Here is a 16,820-nt window from a genome sequence, read left to right on the forward strand (position 1 = left end):
GAACATAGAATATTAGAAAGAAGACAATAGTAAACTATATAATCAAAAGGCATGCAGCTGCTTCGTTAAATTTCTACAGTTGCCTGTGAACTGGACACGACTCAATGGCACATGGTGGCTACTAGATAAATGTTCACTCAATAAAAGAAGATTAATTAGTTTTTAAATGAATGAATCGACAAACTAGCTATTCCTGTTTGTCCACATTTGGAGAAGTTCGTTGGCTAACAATCAGTACCCTGGGAAGCTGAAAAAGTGGACCTTTGATCTTCTGATAGGCACACACAATCTGCTGGTCCACCTGCGCAAGCCTGCCCAGGTGGTGGGTGGGTTATACTCTTACCTATGCATACATTAATATACTATAGATCACTAACATTTTGTTATTCATGATCAGTAGCGCATCCAAAGTTTTTTTTTTTCTAATAAATTAGTATGCCCTTATGGACCATGCTCTTCTTTTTGTATTGCTTTGAAAGACCAAACAGCAAGCATGTGTTAGAAACTCTAAGTCAAAAAAAATCATATTGAAATCATTAACTTTTGACCTATAAGAATAGTAGTTTCACATGATTCAAGCTAAGCATAAGAAGCTTTTATGCATGTGTGTGAATGTGTAATTATACACATTCTTGTACATTCATATACAATGTGTGTTTAGAAAGGCATTTATGCTTCTGCATGTGGAGGGTGGAGGACAGCCTTTGGTATCATCCTCAAGAATGCCATCCACCTACTTCTGAAGTCAGAGCTAACCATTAATCCCCAGGGACCTTCCAGTCTTCACCCCCTCAGCACTGAGACTACAGGTGTATAACATTGAGCCCAGCTTACTGTATGTGTAGTTGGGATCCAGACTCAGGTACTCATGCCTGCAGCACCGTGCTTGATAGATCCCTCCACCAACTCTAAATGAAGAAATCTGATAATAACACAGTATGCATCCTTACTGAATTTGTATAAGCTACAGAGAGCAATGTCCCTATTAGAATCATGACAATCTACTGTTTCACCGGAAGAATACTTACATATTTTGCAATGCAGTGTTTTAGACAGATGCAGGCCCGACATGATCAGAAAGAGGAAAAAACAGCACATGGGGAAAAGAGTAGAAAGTTCATCCTCAGGAGGGGCATCGGGTATTGTAGAACAGGAAGTGGGGGAGACTGAAGCCAGAGCATCTTGAAAAATGGTTTGAGTTTAGTCCCCTAAGTATTTCCTACAAGTGCACACTCTGACCTAACTGGCCACTTCAAATAGGACTAGGCATATGTTTGTGATTTTTCTCAGGTACATTTCTTCAAGGAAAAGACTTTATCTGATACTACGAACCATTATGGATGTCCAAGTGCTCAGATGACGTTGCGTCAGACCTATCTGGAGCTTAATGCTAACTTAGCCTTGGCCTTGCTGAGCCATAGGCTGACTTTATTCATTCTCTAAATGAGAGTGTGTAAGGGTTGATTTTCTTTCTTTTCATTTATGTGTATGTGCGTGAGTGGATGCCACATGCACACAGTGCCTGAAAAGTGCAGAAGGCAGCATCGGATCCTTTGGAGCTAGAGTTACAGGTAATGACTATGAGCCACCCAAAGTGATACAGGGAATCGAACTTGTATCGATGGAGCAAGCACTCTCAAGTTGTGAGTCATCTCTCCAGTCCCTTCTGTAAGTGTTTATTGCAGCCCCTTTATGACATGCTAAAATTTAAGCATTTATTACTGCATTCCATACCATCTCACATTCCAAGGACACCCTACCATCAAAATTTTCATTATTTGTGATATCAATCAATAATAGATTGGTATTTACCTTCAGTAATAATATTCTGCTTAGTTATCTGGAGAATGCTTACCTATTCTTATCATGTAGCCTATGTTGCCTCCTTGTCTCGTGGGTATCCATCTTAATATCAGACATGAAAAGGGAAATTTATTGATTGCATAACCTAAGTCCCTCTAAATATACAAGTGTCACCATTAGAAATGGAAGTGATGGCTCAAAGTCTACTTGGGACCATCATTCAAATGATCAAAGGGGAGCTGGCTAACACACAGCTAAATAGAAGGAGCCTCCAATTAAATGATACATAAGTTCAATCATAAACACACCAAGTTCAAAACCCCATGGTTTAAGAAACAATGCACTATGACCATCTGAGCAAGAGACGTTGGATAGAAAATTCTCTAATATCAGAACTCATCAGCCTAAAATAGAATTCACGGAGAAATTAAATGGATTTTTAAAAATCAGTTAACATAATGTATTACTTATTAAATTCTTTCATGGAGCAAATAGAAGACTAATTTCTCTGGAGCCATTCATGCCCCCAAAAGTTATAATTAAAGACACAAATTGAATGATTTTAATAATGATGAACGTTCACCTTTCCCGTGCTTAGGTATGGTAATATGATAGTCACAGAAGGCCTCCGTCCTCCATTTTCATTTTACTTTCCCTCCTGGGATTTTCAAGGCTACTTCCCCTTATTTATTTATTTATGGGCTGGAAAATACTGTGAACTGCCAAACAGATGAATAGGATTAGTCTCTACTGCTCCAGCTAACATAGTGGGGGTTCAAGGCTATGGGAGGATTTCTTAACTTCCCAGCATGCTCAGCTACAGTTATTTCCCTCCTCCCACCTTTTCTGTTTCATGGGGTTCTGCCAAAACCTGGATTCATATGTCTCTTGGCGCACCGCCTCTTGTTTGTGTTTTTTCGCAGCACACAAATTAATGATCATGATTCCTACTGGAAAAACCCTCGTCATGCAAAAGGCAAATCAAAGATAGCCTTAAGAGGTGGAGGCAAAACGCAGTTTTAAAGTTCGCCAGAAAATATGCAACCTCTGCAAGATGGTTGGTCAGAATATCTGTATTTTTCTGTCATTTAGGAAAATCCTATTATGGTGTTAGCCACAGACACATCCCTGGTGTGCAAGATAGAGGCAGACCATAAAACACATAGTATTTTCAGCCTGAAAATAGGGCAACTATTGCTTTCTGTAGAGGACTGTTACACCCCAGTTGCCGTCAATAGAACATAATCTGATTGAAGCAGGCAGTACCAGGGATCAGAGAAACACAAGCTTCCCAGATGCATACTAGTTGCTTTTACCAAAACAACAACAACAATAACAACAACAACCAAAGACTTCACAGTTTTGCAAAAACGGTATCTTTAGAACATCTTTATGAACCCAACACAGTAAAACAGAAAGGTGCCAAAGTTAAACATGGGTGCTTAGAGAAGCATGTTTCCTTTCCTCTTTTCTCTTCCATGTTTCTTTTCCCTTCTTACAGGAACTGGAACTATGAATTCTCCAAACACCATTACAAAATGATTTGAGCCACAGTGTCAGCTACATAATTAATCCCCCCATCAGTAGATGCTAAATTAGACGTCTGTTTGCTGCACGCTTCTCACTGTCAGGGAAAGGGGACCTACGTGTGGTTGACACTTGATTGGGTTAATTCACCCGAAAGAATGAGTGAGATGCCAAATTCCAAAGGTCCCTGTGTCTAATGCTCCATAGGCCACATGACCAATTTGGCCAGTTTTTAGACATGGAAAATAAAATAAATTTTGCTGTGCTGTTATCATAGTGATTAAAATATAATAAGCTAATGAGATTACAATAGCTGATTGTGAACAAGACCAATTGTGTTAATTGGAAGCTCCTGAATGGCAATTTTAGCTGCTGCTGAGTTTTGAAATATAATCAGTTTTACTAATTTTATCTGATTTCTTAATGAAGCTTGCCCTGAGCAATTGTGCTATGTGTTCTTTAGCAGACAGTGTGTGTCATAACTGCTGACATTAATCTCGATTACTTTAGTTAAAATAAATAGTTATACTTGGGTGGCTTTCAGAAAATACATCACATCCCATACAACGCTGGAAAGCAAAGGGCTTTTGGGCATTTCCTCCCCTAGTTTGGTTCCATTTTATGTGCAGCATTTCAACCATGAAGATCTCTTGCCGTGGTGCCACGATGTACTTCCCAGCACCATGGTGCAAGACTGGAGTGTAGCGTCGGTCTGTTCTTTTGCAATATTCTTTCTCCGTAAAGTTGAAAGATAAGATTTATACAGAGAAGAAGGCAATGGGCACCAAATTTATCCTGTGCACAAGGATAAGAGACAAAATGAAAACCCAAAGGTTGTCAGAATTCTGTGACAGAGTTCCCACCCACAAGCCACTGTCTGGGCAGTAAGCCAGCCAATGCCACCAGTACCAAGCGCCAACATTAATGACTGACACCGCCACAGAGCAGGCACTCGAGGTATTTGTTTTCACAGTAGATTAATGTACATGGAATGGGTTCTGCAGGCTTTTTAAGTGCCCTGGAAGATGGCGGTGGGATGCAGCCCTCCATAAAAAACTGGGATGGGAAGAGTAATAAAGTTTGGGGAAGTGGAAAACGCCATTCATGTGAGCTAAAGAAACAGCTTTCGTGGCATTTTTTCTTCCCACAATCTTTCAACAGCAACAATTAGGATGGAATGTTTATGCTATGTGATGCATGTAAGCAGATACGAAATGGGTTTGGGGGAGAAGTTAGAGTAGGATGGAATGTTCTGAAAGTTCACAGAACATCTGGTGTGACGGAATCAAGGAGTTTGAAAGACCACACAAATACACAGATGCATCAATAACTACCACTTCCTCATCCAGAGATCTTTGCAAACAGGCATATACATCATAGAATCCCATTTTCTTTCAAAAATATGATTATGTAATGTGTGTGAGTGTGTGTGAGAGAGAGTGTGTGTACATGTGTCCATGACATGGCATATATGGGGAGTGGGCCTTAGAACACAACCAGAAGTGAATTCTTTTTTTACCATATAGATTCTAAGGATTGAACTCAGGTCATCAGGCTAGACAGCATGCACCATTGCCTGCTAACTATGCACTGGCCCTATGCACAACACATCAGACATTTATGTTAGCACGTATCCACATATGTACCTCCAAATAGAACGAGTCTATTTCTGGTACTCCAGTTTCACATTACAACCATGTAGATTCTCTTTTTCCAGAAGTTTTGAGGTTTTTTTTTTTTTTTCAGAAAAGTTATATAGAACTAGTCTGTTGTTTAAATGGTCATTTTTAGTTGATTAAATAAAAATGATCGTCCATCTCAACTAGCTTTCAAAGCACTGGCATACATTTATCATCTAAATAGTTCCCTTACTTAGTGATTTTTTTTTTAATGCTGCACTATATTCTAACAAATGTACAGAGAAGTTACAGAAACCTGAAAAGGGATCTGCACAGATCACACACAAGTCATCATTTCTATTCCCCCGGGTGAGGTCATTTGCCACATCAGTTGATGGCCGATATGCTCACATTTTATGCTTGCATAGGTGATAGAGTAAAAGAGCAAGAACCTAGGTAGGTAGGTAGTTTCTTATAGGCAGACAGTTGTTTATGATAGGTGGCCCATTGCAATCATTCCCAAACCGCAGTGCAGCTGGCAAGACGCTGCCATCGAGGAGTCGTGATTCTGTCTAGTTTAGTCTACTCTCACATTTTATCAATCATCCAAATGTCTTTGATAGCTTCTTTTTAGAGATCAGTTCAACATCAAGGTCATTTGGTCTCTTTAATCAACCCGCATGTGGTATAGGCCCTCTGTATTTGTTTCGTATTAATTCCGTACCACGCTGCTGGCTTTGGCTTTCCCATCCCATCATTCTGATTACACATGTTTAGTAGGGACATCACAAAGGAATGCTGCATTCTCAGTTCACTTGATTTGAAAGTGCATGCTGTCAGTCCAAATACAAGTGATAGAATATTTGGAGACTGACTTATTGCGTTCTGTTAGGTTTAATTCTGTAGAGAGAACATTTTGCTGTACAATTTATAGCTAAACTGTTGGGAGACATTATGATTCCATGTGAGTATCCTATTTGTATTGAGTTTTAACTATGAGTTCATTTTGTTGGTGATTTTCTAAGGATTTATTCTGTTCCACTGTAAGAGATTCTGCTTGTTCGATGTGTTTCTTTACTTGCATTCATAAGTGTAATTTCTTCTGTTTTCCACATTGTCCCACAACCCACATGTTAGAACACAACCCCAAGGGGCCTCTTTCTACAAAGGTAGCACTTTGCAGTCTTCAGAAGATCCACCTCAAATTCAACAGTATTGGGAGATGAAACCTTTTGGGTAGTGGAAAGATCAGGAAGGCTGAGAAAGGGGGTTTGGCCCTTTTATCTTTCCATCTCTTCTTCCGCATTGAGAACAAAGACTTCTTCTTTCTAAAGGACTACCATATTAAAGATGCCATCTTGTCAGTAGAGACATCAGCATCACCAGCAAACTCAATTGGATGCTGACATGATCTTGGACTTGCCAGATTCCAGATTGGTGAGAGATAAATGGCTCCTTCTGAAGGTGGAAGTCTGAGGTACTCTGTTCTAGCTTGACAGGACTCAGTCAGAGTTCTTCCAAGTTGGTTCTGTGTTCTTTTAACGCCTTCCTTGACTTGGTTTTTTTGAACACGTTATTGGCCTCTAGAGAAAAGTAAGTTCTAGCCAGCTTTCATGTTTAATTAGTCAAATAACTCCTTCTACGTGTTACAAAGAGTTGAGGAATGTCTGTAGAGATATTCCCAAAAAATGAGGAGAAAAATGGTTATTCATTAGGAGTTTTATAACAACAGAAAGGACATGGATCTCTGATTTCTTCTCTCATGAGCTGAGATTTCATCTTCAGCACCTGTTATGCCTAAGATCATAAAACACAGAGATTGAATCTTACATACTGTCTTAGTTAGAGTTACTACTGCTTTGATGAACCACCATGACCAAAGCAACTTGGAGAGGAAAGGGCTTATTTAGCTTACAGTTCCGTATCATTATCATCATCAAAGGAAGTCAGGACAGGAACTCAAACAGGGCCAGAACCTGGAGGTAGGATCTGATACAGAGGCCATGGAGAAGACCTGCTCACTGGCTTGCTCATCCTGGCTTGCTTGCTCAGCCTAGTTTCTTATAGAACCCAGGACCACCAGACCAAAGATGGCAGTATCCACATCGGGCTAGGTTCTCATCCATCGATCCCCAATTAATAAAGTGCCTTACATATGGATATTATGGCAACGTTTTCTCAATTGAGGTTCCTTCCATTCAGATAACTCTAGCTTGTGTCAAGTTGACATAAACCTAGCTAGCACGTTTACCAAAAGATACCTTCAACTAACCCTCCCCCATGAGATCACTCAAATGAAGTGAGTGAATGAGCAACCATGAGAAAAGAAATGCATGCATATTGTTCTTACTCTGTCCTCCATCACTGTGTGTCATTTACCTCGCCCTTCTCTCTACCACTAATAAGCTGTCCTTAGAGGTGCACGCTCTTCATTGCCCCCAGCACATAGAGCAAGTGCTCTCCTCTCAGAACAGAGTGGGTTAAAAACTCAGCCACAAGTTCTTCCCTCCTTTATCCACTGTTTTAGGATAGTTGACTCTATATTTAGGTTGACCTGGAAATATAGCTGCATAGCTAAATGATCTGAATTATGTTCTCTTCCAAAGCATGTATCATATTGCAAAATATAATTCTTAAATTGTTTTCCTTCTGACAAAATGCCAGAAGGAGCTTAATGAGAGCTCACAAATGGCTTCAGCGTTTCAGACGGAGACATAAGGCAACGCTATTGCTCTGATTTCACTCGCTGAGAGAACAATACTGGCAGCTCAGTCCACTAAAAAGGATGTCATAATTTCTTCATCAAAATGCATCTAAGAGTCAGTTTTCAGCTAGAAATTGTCAAAGGGAAAACAGCTGATGGTTCAGGGTGAGTATCTCAAGGCATTTATGTGCACAGAATTGGACAGAAAGTCAAAAGTCCTGACTTTAATGCACGTGCATACACATACACATAAACACACACAAATCAAGGCAAATTATGAGACTGTTCAACTCATTTCTACAAAAGAAAACAAGAATTATGTGGGTGAAGTCTCTCCTTCAGCGAACACTCCAACCTTCTAAAGAGGCACATATTCTAATCTAACATCATAATTTTACTAAAAAATATTTAGTAAATATCTATTTGAATCTATTATCTTTTAGATAGTTTTATTTTTTTAGTTGACTTCTTTCTTTCTGGAAAGAAATGCTTAGTAGTGCAGCAGGGAGGGATATAAATGTTATGGGAGGAACCAGCTACTTTTGACTTGAATTTAAGGCCCACTCCATAAGATGAAAGCTATGCAGAGTAACCTGACAATCATCAATCTCGGGCTTCAAATGGTTGTCAGGGACCACTTTAGTAGTATCTTCAACCCAAAGAAATTCTATATGTTTGAGATGACGGGCAGGAAACTCTGATCGGATTATTACATGGTACTATTGGCATGTCTATGCAGGGATTTACACAGAAAATATTCTTAAAAACAAAAACCTTAAAGAATAGAGAATAAAATGATAATTTTGAGGCAGACCAAATGACTTAACAGGCAAATGCATTTTCAATGCAGACCTGGTAATCTGACTTAGATCCCTTAACTCAGGATATATGAGAGAACAAGCTCCTAAGAATTGTCCTCATACCTCTGGAGCGTACTACATCGTACATGGACACACACTTACACATATAGCCCCTACATACAATAATAGTAAATATAAAACAATGTATGTTCACTGTCTGTTCATCTAATAATAGGATAGCCATTCTTAAAGACTGGAGTGGGGATAGTTTGAACTCTGCTGCAACCACACCCAACATACACACAACAACAGAAAAAAAAAACTGAGTTTAATTTCAGTGTGATTTATTATACATTATCTTATACATTTTTGTATTTCAAAGTATATTGTAAACATTACTCAATGTCAGGCTAGTAGACACTGCTAATTTGGAAAATACATTTTCAGCAAACACTGCCAAGTGGATAAGCCAGTCCTGAATGTTCCCACTATTGTATTCATGGACAGATGCTTATCCACAAAGCTGCCCCGAATGCTCACTTGATATAAATAGAGTGTTTCTTCAGGAATGTGCATGTTGTTAGAGGAACACTCACCTGGATACAGTGTCTTCCTTTCAAATAAATCGAGGGACTGCCTAATTGCTGTCTAAAACAAATAACAGTCCTATTTGCACCCATATTCAAAATTTTATACAGTACAATGATGTTAGAGCATCTTGTGGTAAGATTGAATGCTGTGGAACAATCCTTATATACACTGTGAAGGCTTGTCGCTGTGACTGGTTTAATAAGAAGCTGACTGGCCAATAGCTGAAGATAATAAGGTTAGACAGGAGAGCCAGGCTAGGAGAAAGGGAGGAAAAAGAATGGAGTCTGACATTATCAGCCAGAAACAGAGGAAGCAGGAGGTGAACGTACCATGTTAGTAAAGGTATCACTACCATAGCAGAGCAAAAATAAGGAACATAGGTTAAGTTAAAATGTAAGAGCTAGTTAGTAATAAGCCCGAACTATTGACCAAGCATTTATAATTAATATAAGCCTCAGTGTGTTTATTTAAGAGCAGCTGTGGGACAGGAAATCTCCTCCTACAATTGAAAACATGATAAACTAAAATTTGGTTATCATTATTCATTACTTTTGATTTAATGTAGGTGCAAAAACACAGTATCATTTTATTTCTCAACAGTTTTTCTTTCTGGAAAATTAAGTTTTTAAAAATTCATATTATGGACTGGAAGCATGACTCAGCCATTAAAGGCTAGGCTCATAACCCAAAATATAAATTAATATTATAATCATTTAAATTTTAAAGAAATTATTTATCTTCATTGATAATGTATATGACCACCAGTACACATGATGGAGACTTATTATTCTCAGTAATACAGTTTTACTTTACTTTCTCTTTTGTTACCTATTGGCAAGACCCTCTGCTGTGGGACAATGGTCTTTTATCCTGTCACTTGTATTATTTTTAATAAAATGCTGATTGGCCAATAGCCAGGCAGGAAGTAAAGGTGGGGCAATGAGAACAGGAGAATTCTGGGAAGAGGAAAGCTGAATCTGCAGTGTGACCCAGAGGACACAAGATGTGACTACCTCGCCTAATAAGGTACCGAGCCACGTGGCTAACTCAGACAAGAATTATGGGCTAGTATAAGTTATAAGAGTTATCAAGAAGCTTGAACTAATAGGCCAATCAGTTTATAATTAATGTAAACTTCTGTGTGATTTCTTTGAGACTGGGGGAACCGGGTAGGACAGAAAACTCAGTTAACCACCTCCCAGTACAAAATGGATGAGATAAAACAAGGTGCATTAATAAGATTAAAACACATTTGATATTTCATAATAATAACTAAATAAATATCAAGATCTAATTCTTTCATTAAGCTATTAATTTCCCAAATTATAATTTTTAAAATATGTACCAATCCTTGCATGCTTAGGTTAGTAATTTTGTTCCTGATATATTATTCTGATCTAAGGCAACAACACAGGCTGCTATGCATTGGTGCTTTATTAAAGAATCTGCTAACTGCTGCTCCAAATGTTTGCCCTTTCTAATGTATCTCCAATATAACTTCACACCACCAGAAAGGGAGACTCATTAGTCACTTGGCTGTGAGTTGATGAACTTGACCCTTCCCATCTAACAGAATAGCCATTTATCTTGACTGGAACTGAAACAGCTTCCAGACACAGCTTTGCCTTCCTTCTCCTGGGGACTCAGCCAGTTCTACTCTCTTAGAGCTGGTCCACTGACATGGAACCTGGGTAGATCAAGATCAAGGGGCACACTTGTTGGCAAAGCATAGGAAAACACAACATAACTAATTTTTACTTATTCTACCCATTGACATCCCTCTCAAACATCCCCATTATGATTGAAGACATGGAATGCCATTTAGAGGTAATCCTATGGTTGAGAGAAGATGCCCACAAAAGACAGGGTTCCATCCTGAAAATGCAGAATGTTCCCTAAATCAGCAATCATTATGTGATCTCCTATCTCAGTTTGGGGACATGTAAATACTAAAAATCAAACATGGAGATAAAGGTGGCTTTATCTATTTGCACACCCAAAGATACATTTGGGTCTCTTTTTTTTTTCCAGTCTTGAACTCTGCAAGGTTCATAAATAACCCAATTTCCAAAATGGTATTTCTTGCAATAGAGAAGTGATTAGAAGCGCATGAACTTTATGAACAACACTCTTCAAGCAGGAAGTCAACAGTTCTGGTGTCAAGACTGTGGCCCAGTGAGGCTGGCTTCCTCTTGCATTCAGAAATCAGTGTGTTAACTGTTTGACAAGGGTGATACAGATGATTACATTTGCCCAAATAATCCTAGATCTTAGTGCGCATTTGCTCAATTTTTTGAGAAAAAAATGCTCATATATAGGATCCAAATTTTTATAGCCAGGGACTCAGATGCTTAGGAGTGTGGGGGTCTAGATAATCCAAGCAAGTCAGTTACTGCACCAGCACAGGTGTTCCTCAAAGGCTGTCATAGCAATGATGAATATACATCAGAACCCATAGACAAACAAGAGCTAAATTCTACTGCTAACATCTGTTATTACTCTGATCAAGAAAGTGATTATCTAGCATCTTAATATGAGCGCTGTCCCATAGGGTGATCTCACTCTACAATGCAAGGTGCCTGCATGTGCCGCTTAGTAAGCACAAACACTTTTTTTTGCTGAAACTCTATCTTCTAAATTTGGTTGTAATGCTACGTACAGTGGTCCCTAGGTGACATATCTGAGTCCAATCCATTGGAAACACTGTGACTACAGCTGTGACTGTAAAAGGGGTGTTTAGGGGGTGAGACTGACATTAAAGTCAGTGGACTTAGTGTACAGCTATGACAGAGATAGACGATGGACCCTGCTTTGGCATTGGGAGACTCAAATAGAGGGAGAGACTTATCTTCTCCCAAAAAGGATGGGATTCTGTGGAAGTCTGCTGCTAGATTTTATCTGAAAACCTGGAACTTTCTGGAGACACCACACATTACACTCAGAATAGACCTACATTATGAACTTTCAAGTCTGCTTTTCAGGTATATATTCTACTAACCTTAAGACTAGTGCTTCAGCGTTGGTCCTCCTGGGGCATCAGCTTGCTGATCTCTACCCAGTACTTTGGGGATTTGATAGCTTTATTACCATGTAAATTAAATCTCTATTTTATATGTCATGTCCTATTGATATTTGTGGGAAGTACTAGCCAGTTAAACCACTTTGTCTTGTAAAATAATGCATGTCACCTTGCATGGCAAATATGTACTAAAGTCGCTGACTGAGCAGGAGGATTTATCCTGGATTTCCTGAGTGGCCCCAAAATCCAATGATGGGAGACTTAATAAAAGTATGAGGGTAGTAGATATGATAGACAGAAGACATGAAGGGAATATGACCACTGAGGCTAATAATAAAGTGACAAGCAGACAGAGCTATGACTCAAGAGTTAAGAGGAATTTCTGCTCTTGCAGAGGGCCAGATTCGGTCCGCAATGCCTACAGAATGTCTTATAAGCATTTGAAACTCTACTTTCAGACATTCTGGAGTCCTCTTCTGGCCTCCATGGGCACCAGACAATGAAATGATGAGGATACAGGTTAAAGAAGGCCACCAGCCCCCACAATTAGACGAGGATGCAGTTCTGTGTCCTGAGCCACTCTCAACTTGAGGAATACAGAAACAGAATTTGTACTTCGAAATGCATTAGTATTTATTTCTAGAAGCCTTTAGTTAACATATGCAGTACCTCTCTTCCATGGACACATATGCACTGGGTCAGTGGTTTGAGCAGAATTCTAATAGCATTAATCGTACTGTTACTGAAGCCAGTAAGCCTTTATGAGCCCAGACTCAGTCTTCTAGGCTGGTTACCACTAAACTGTACATGTGAGCTTCTTGAAGAATTCATAATGTCCATTTTGGACAATGGACCCAGTTTCAAAGTCACTCAAGTCTGTCCCAAATGTTTAGGCCTCAAGATTGAATAAAATTGAGTTCTTTTTCTCATACAAAAAAAATTGATAAATAGTTCAAGTTGTATTGCCTAGAATCACTTGCCCCAAATATTAGAGTGTGACATGACATCGTCTCTCACTTATAGATTTGATTAGCACTCATTTTTGCACTCCTAGTAGTTTAGTTCCCCCATAGCTTTAGTTTTTTTTCCTGTAGCCAACTATGGTTTGAAAAGAGTTAGTGGGAAGTTCTAGAAATAAAGAAATTCTAAGTTTTCAGTTGTGTGCTGTTGTGAATAACCTGACAAAAATCTAACACCGTTCTTCTTTATCCTTCTCTATTCTTCTGCATCCTTCTCCATCCTTTTCCAGCCTTCTGTTTTCTCCTTTCTTCTCCATCCTCCTCTATTCTTGTCTATCCTTCTCTATTCTTCTGCATCCTTCTCCTTTCTTCTTCATCCTTCTCTACATCCTTTTGAATCCTTCTCAATTCTTCTCCATTGTCTCTTTTCTTCCCCACCATTCTTCCTTCTTCTCCATCCTGTCCAGCACTTGACCCCCCCTCATTCAGAATATTCACAATGTGCATGCCATCTACCTGTTGGTCTCTTATATCTGTCTCAGCTGTCAGATCACAATATCACATCATTTGTGTTCAAGGAACTTTTATGTTCTCCAGTGATTCGGTGTTTCTGGAAATTCAGATCAAAGCAAAACTCTAAAATGTTTCTTTTGAGTGAAAAGATACAAATTCTCAGCAAGGAAAGAAAAGGTATATCCAAAATGTTTAAGATCTATAGTGGGAATGAGTCTTGTTTCCCAGAGACGAAGGAAAAAAAGGGAATTAGGCTAATTTTTGCAGCCACAGCATATGATGAGTACTTAAGAGAGATGGGAAAGACATCAGTTTATGAGGTTTGGTATAATCCATAATTACAGTTATTCCCTGGGGATCCTGAAATGTGTGTATGTGGGTGATGGAGGACCACTGACCCTGAGATTCTGTGTTTTCCTTATAATTTAAAAATCCTTTAACCTCAGACAGTCCCTCTCTACCTCTCTTCCTTCTTTCCTTCCTTTTTATGTGGGAGATTCCTATTGAAAGAGAGAAATACTTATTTTCTTGCTTGTTATCCAGAAATGCAGACAATGTAAATACATGTGATTTCTGGGGAGACGTGACAGTCTTTTCATATTTACTTGGTCTGTTAGATGCAAATCCAATTTGAGAATTTTTCATCAGCAATGTGATTTGTCACCTGGGTAAGAGTGTATTAAAGTGTTTCTATTGCAGTATCGAAGTGCTGCTATTGCTGCTGAGTCACTAATACACATTTACGTAGTGTCAGATGTGTATCTGTTTGCCCTTGGTGTTGTGAAATTTTGATGGCTGATAAAATTGCCCTTGCAATATGCACATCAACTTTGTGACTCAAAGTTTTATGATCCTTCTGTGCACCTCAGCTTTCTATGACCTTCTATGCTGAACTCAAGATTCAATGAAGTAATCTAAGTTAGAACATGGATACAGAAGAAAAGACAAATCAATAAAGGAAAATAACCTAACATAGTCTGCAATGAAGGCATGAAGAACTGCCAGGAAACAGTGAGTGTATGCACTGAATACCTCAGAAAGAAGAATGAAAATTAACTCTTAAGACATAATAAGGAAAAAGGATTCATGAGATGACAGAGAAGGGGAGATAATGAACTTCCTGTTGACATGGTTTATGGAAATATTTCAATAAATAAAACCAGTGCAGTAAAGCAGGAAAACTGAGATGTGAATCCAGGGCTGTGGAAATTGCACAGATGGTGAGACACTTGCTGTTCCAGTATAAGGACCCAAGCAGGCCCCACAGCCAGTGTTAAGGCTAAGAAAGGAGGGTGTGGCAGTAGAGGTGTAGTTTGTAACCCTAGTGCTGAGAGAACCCCTGGGGTACTCTGGCTATCCAGTCAAGCATGATTAAGTCCCGTTTCCCAGGGACAGACCCTGTCTCTACAGAACAAAGAGGGTAGCTTCTAAGGAACAACTCCCAAGACTCTGGTCTTCACATTCAGACATATTCATGAGTAAACACACACACACACACACACACACACACACATAGAGAGAGAGAGAGAGAGAGAGAGAGAGAGAGACAGAGAGAGAGAGACAGAGAGAGACAGAGAGAGAGAGACAGAGAGAGGTACCAACACACATATAAACGTTCACACACATATAATAACACACAAACCAAAATATCTAAGTTTAATTCTTTTTCTCTGAAAACCCCAAATATATGAAAGTTTTATTTTATAATTTTCTCACATACACCATTTTACGTGAGAAACAAGATATCTATGTCACTTAGATACCATCAAAAGTAAAAGTAAATGTATCTTTTCTTAAGCTATATGTTTACATGATCAGCATGCTGAGCCATATTACTTCTAAATAGAGATAGTAAAATATGCAAACTCTCTATATTTAAACTATTTTATTAGCAGCATAGAAACTTGGACTGAGCACTCAGTTGGGAAGATGTAAGCAGTTTATGTATAGTCCTTTCTGAAAACTAGTGTCAATTACTAAAGTGTCAATTAAGAAGCTTCAATTTTTCCCTCAGAAAGGAACTATGAACTCCAAGTACATTGGATTAACACCCTACCCTTTGCAGTATTGCCAGTAGTCATTCAGAAAATAAGTATTTACCAAGCGCCTACTGTGTGTCAGTAGTCTAATTAGAGAATAGAGCAGGGAAAGAAATTAAAGACAAAAATCCATGCCTTCTAGGAAATTACTTATTAATTATCCTTTTTCCCTCTGAGGTTGTCTGCTCACCCAGAGCAATGCAGAATTGAATGCTTCTTTTTTATCCATCTAGAGCCTCTGGTATGACTCAGTTTACAACATAAACCCTCAATAATTTCCTTTAAATAAATGAGTTTAAAAGATGTCACAGAGATAGGTAGCGTTGGAGCTATTAAGAGAAGATAGACAGTTACTTGTGCCATTTTCCAGGGACTAAGTTATTAAACACCTTTGGGAAATACGGAGAAAGATTTCTCCTAGAGATTTAAAATGTGCCTTAATATATCGAAAACGCTGAAAATCCCAGCAATGGAGGGCTTATTAGCATTTCAGAAACCTTTGAGCACAGATCTATTTAGAAGATGGATAACACCAGCTAGAATAATTTTACTTCCTTGCCATGTATTTTGTTAAATAATGATATAAACATCATGTTTCACATCAAATTCAAAACCAAGTACCACTTCCTAAGTCATCAACCAAGTTTTCAAAGAGTTCTTAAAGACTCACTTGCTGCACATGATATTGATATAAGAACGTCATATGTGATTGGACGACTTTGGGGGTGAAAGGTGAGCGGCTGCTCGTTCCTTTTCAACCTGCATGAACATGCACCCAGGAAGGAAATAGTTACAGCTGATCTCAAAGCCCAGTTGCATTAAGTCCTTTGGTTCATCAGTTAGATTGGCTCCCTTTGGGAGCCTGTTTCACGTGTCTGTTTTACAAGGGAAGGACACCATCTTCTTAGTATGAGATCATGTTCGGTGATATTTTGTCACCTCCCTCATGCAATCTTTGACTTACCATGGATCCAGCAATTGTAAAGTGAAGCAGATTGGATACTTCTCGGATTACAATTGCAAGATTATAAATGTGAAACAGCCTGGGATAGAGAAATGGTTCCTCGTAATTGGGAAGGATGAACAACGTCCTCCCAAAACCAACGCTCAATTACCTACAATTTCTTCAGAGCAGCTATCTGGAGCCAGGTTTGGCAAAGGATTTTTCCAGCCAGGCCATCGTCAGAATACACCTGCACTGTTAAAAGACATTGTCCCTAAATAGCCCCGTTTTCTTCTCCCTCTC

Source organism: Arvicola amphibius, chromosome 6, assembly GCF_903992535.2.
Source record: "Arvicola amphibius chromosome 6, mArvAmp1.2, whole genome shotgun sequence".
Taxonomy (NCBI): domain Eukaryota; kingdom Metazoa; phylum Chordata; class Mammalia; order Rodentia; family Cricetidae; genus Arvicola; species Arvicola amphibius.